General features: G+C 47.4%; 1 pseudogene; it reads right to left on the minus strand.

Annotated features, from left to right (window-relative positions):
* Nucleotides 1-2,896: 2,896 nt before the first annotated feature.
* On the minus strand, nt 2,897-3,637 carry LOC122705650 (annotated as a pseudogene).
* Between the last annotated feature and the right edge of the window lie 567 nt (nt 3,638-4,204).

Genomic DNA, 4,204 nt, shown 5'->3' on the forward strand with positions numbered 1-4,204 from the left:
GTTGTGTACACCTGACCCTTGCCTTCAAGGTGTCTCTGCAGAATGCCATCCTAATGCTCTCATGTCCGTTATTCTGTCCTCTCCTCTCCAACCTCCTTTCTACCAGATTCCCTCCCAAACTTTCCAGTCTGTTTAATCTCCAAATATAACGATCTGAGAAATTTATGTTAGTGTTTTGAATTGGCTCACCTATCCTTGGGAATCAAGAAAGTAAGTGGAGGTGTTCTGGGATATGGGTGGTGGATTTGGAGGGAGAGGTTGGTATGTGGACCTGCAGAGAACTTTTTTCTTGTCTTCAGTTCTAGGGCCAGGCGACCTGGAAGCCTATTTGCAAGATTGCCAAATTTTGATTTAATTTATGGGTCCTCAGATGAAAAGTCCTACCCTTCTTAGCCAGGTATTTCTTTCTTTTATAAAGCTGGGCAAGTTATAGACATTGTTCCTGTAATAATTTCTGTGCACAATAACTACAAAAAAATTTCTCATATAAAGTTCAGTTTTAGCTTGGAAGAGAAAGTAAGTATGGCACATTTCCAAAGTAGCAGAGGGAATATTTGCAAGAAGAACATCATCTGTTTCTTGTAATGAATACTCACCCGTGCAATACCCAGGGGCCTTAGGGTTTCTCTAAGAATTGTATTGCAGTAGTTTGCTGTAAAAGAATAAAACTGGGAGCTTCTTTTCCTTGAGAAAAAAATAGCAAGATTTTCTTCTGTCTGGGAAGACTTTTTTTTTTTGTTCTGGGAAGATTTAAAAAAATTTTTTTCCTGGTTTTTACTTTTATTGCATTTATTTATTTAGAGTACCCTCATCTTTATTCCTACTCTTGCCTGGAAAATCCCATGGATGGAGGAGCCTGGTGGGCTGCAGTCCATGGGGTTGCTAACAGTCGGCTGAGCGACTTCACTTTCACTTTTCACTTTCACGCATTGGAGAAGGAAATGGCAACCCACTCCAGTGTTCTTGCCTGGAGAATCCCAGGGACGGGGGAGCCTGGTGGGCTGCCATTTATGGGGTCACACAGAGTCGGACACAACTGAAGCGACTTAGCAGCAGCAGCATCTTTATTCCTAGGTGGTGCAGTGGTAAAGAATCTGCCTGCCAGTGCAGGAGAATCAAGAGACTTGCGTTTGATCCCTGGGTCGGGAAGATCCCCTGGAGGAGGGCATAGTGACCCACTCCAGTATTCTTGCCTGGAGAATCCCATGGACAGAGGAACCTAGCGGGCTACAGTCCATAGGGTCACGAAGAGTTGGACATGACTTAGCGGCTTGTCATAAACAACAAATAAACAAATAAACAACAACTTTATTTGGGAAGGGGAGAAAGGGAATTCCGGGTCATCACCTGCCCCATCCTGCTCCATGATCTAAACATACTATCCCCAACCCCTCTTTCTTTCTTGGGTGAGGGGAGAGAATCAGGTGGGCGTGGGCATCAGGAAGTAGCAGAGGATGAGTGTGGAGGAGGGGGAGTCATGGGGACTCCAGTGCAGCAGGGCCAGCTAACATTGTGGTTGCATGGAGTAACAGGGTGGGAGGTGGGGTGTTCCAGGAGAGGCTCACAGGAGGATGTCAATTACACGTGTGTGAGTCCAGGAATTGCAGTGGGTGTTGACCTGCTAGACGTTTTGCTCCCTTCTAATCTGGCCCCCCATTTGCACTTCTAGGCTGCAGCTTGCCTTATCTGTGGCCTGAGGAGGTATTCACCCTTTCAGGCTGCACAGGAAGAGGAGGGAGGCCAGGAGTCAAGGGTAGGAGCAAAGTCGGGGGTGGCACATTGGTAGGGCGAGGGGCCCAACAGGTGCTACCATAAATACTAGCACAGTTTAGTCAGTCCTGAGCGTGGAACAACAGACTGGTTCCAAATAGGAAAAGGAGTATGTCAAGGCTGTATATTGTCACCTTGCTTATTTAACTTATATGCAGAGTAGCTCATGTGAAACACTGGGCCAGAGGAAGTACAAGCTGGAATCAAGATTGCTGGGAGAAATATCAATAACCTCAGATATGCAGATGACACCACCCTTATGGCAGAAAGTGAAGAGGAACTAAAGAGCCTCTTGATGAAAGTGAAAGAGGAGAGTGAAAAAGTTGGCTTAAAGCTCAACATTCAGAAAACTAAGATCATGGCATCCAGTCCCATCACTTCATGGCAAATAGATGGGGAAACAGTGGAAACAGTGGCTGACTTTATTTTTTGGGGCTCCCAAATCACTGCAGATGGTGATTGCAGCCATGAAATTAAAAGACGCTTACTCCTTGGAAGGAAAGTTGTGACCAACCTAGACAGCATGTTAAAAAGCAGAGACATTACTTTGTCAACAAAGGTCCATCTAGTCAAGGCTATGGTTTTTCTAGTGGTCATATATGGATGTGAGAGTTGGACTATAAAGAAAGCTAAGTGCCGGAGAATTGATGCTTTTGAACTGTGGTATTGGAGAAGACTCTTGAGAGTCCCTTGGACTGCAAGGAGATTCAACCAGTCCCTCCTAAAGGAGATCAGTCCTGGGTGTTCATTGGAAGGACTGATGCTGAAGCTGAAACTCCAATACTTTGGCCACCTGATACAAAGAGCTGACTCATTTGAAAAGACCTTGATGCTGTGGAAGATTGAGGGCAGGAGGAGGAGGGGATGACAGAGGATGAGATGGTTGGATGGCATCACCGACTCAATGGACATGGGTTTGGGTGGACTCTGGGAGTTGGTGATGGACAGGGAGGCCTGGTGTGCTGTGGTTCATGGGGTTGCAAAGAGTCAGACACGACTGAGCAACTGAACTGAACTGAACTGAACTGAGCATACCCTGTCTTACTATGAACCTGGCTCTTTCTCCGTGTCTGTCTCCCTTTTGTCCCCCTCCCCTCCCCATCTCAGCTGCCCACTCTCTGACTTCTCACCTGCCATCATCCTTCTGGTGGGTACCGCCATCATGCCCATTATTGTTTTCCTTGGAGAGGTGAGCCAGGGAACACAGACAGTGAGAAGAGGACAGTGCCTATGCTAAGTCCCAGCAGTGAAGGGGCTGTAGCTTCCCCAGGCGGTGGGGTCAGGGCAGGGCAAGAGCCTGCAGCTGGGAAGCTGGTGGGCTTGGAGTTTCTGTCAGATGATGGAGTTCAGCTCAGAAACTGTAACCTGCTTATTAATCCTGGCACTTATCCCATTCAGCCCCTTGAAGATTTCAGCTTGCTTGTGCATCTTGATGTTAAAGCTGCAGGATATTTCGTGTGCTTAATCCCTCAGTCATGTTCGACTCTTTTGTGACCCCATGGACTGTAGCCCTCCAGGCTCCTCTGTCCATGGGATTCTCCAGGCAAGAATAATGGAGTGGCCAGTCATTCCCTTCTTCTGGGGATCTTCCCGACCCAGGGACTGAACCCACATCTCCTACATTGGCAGGAGAATTCTTCACCACTGAGCCACCTGGGAGGCCCTAGGATATTTCGTAGTACATCACATAATGATGCTGCGTCTCTGGTTTCTTGCTGGCCAGCTTGTCACATTCAAGTTTCAGACTATGGTACTGAGCCTGCAGCAGCTGAAACTCATCTTTGATGAGGTCGCAGGGGTCTGAGGTGATGAATTTGAGTTGCTGGAGTGTGTGTGACCAGCCAGAATGCCTGCTTTGTGCTGACATCTTGTTAAGTCACGGCGGGGTGTGCCCAGGTTCCATGTGCTCAGGGCAACCTCGCCTTTGTCTCCGAAGCACGGATCCGCAGCTCCCAGGGCCATCGCTGCAGCCTCCTGTGCCTAGCCTCGCCTGCTTCCTGCTCTCTGTCTTTTTACATGCCCTATCTGAATTTTGTAAATCAGACCTCCCCTCCCCTAAGAGCAGAACTGTGGGTAAGAATAGCAAACATCTGAGAAAGTGAGCTGCAACAGATTTTATTTCCCCCTGCCCTGATAAAAGACTAGCAGTCTAACATAAATTAAATTTTCTTTCTCAATACTCTCAACCTCACCTCTAGAAATTTCATTTATAAAATTTTGCCTGGATGATAGCTGGAAGAATAATATCCTCCCCCCCACCCCCAACTAGCGCTCTCTCCCGATCTGGCCTCACTTTTGCCTTCACAGGCATTTTCCACAAATTTGAAAGGGGACTTACAGTGAGACGACAATGTCCCCAAATCACATTCTTTGAGGAGCATGGCTCCTGGAAAGAGTTACCACCTGAAGCTGCGTGTTTTTCTTGTGTTGTGTT

Source organism: Cervus elaphus, chromosome 12 (assembly GCF_910594005.1).
Source record: "Cervus elaphus chromosome 12, mCerEla1.1, whole genome shotgun sequence".
In the NCBI taxonomy this organism is placed as follows: domain Eukaryota; kingdom Metazoa; phylum Chordata; class Mammalia; order Artiodactyla; family Cervidae; genus Cervus; species Cervus elaphus.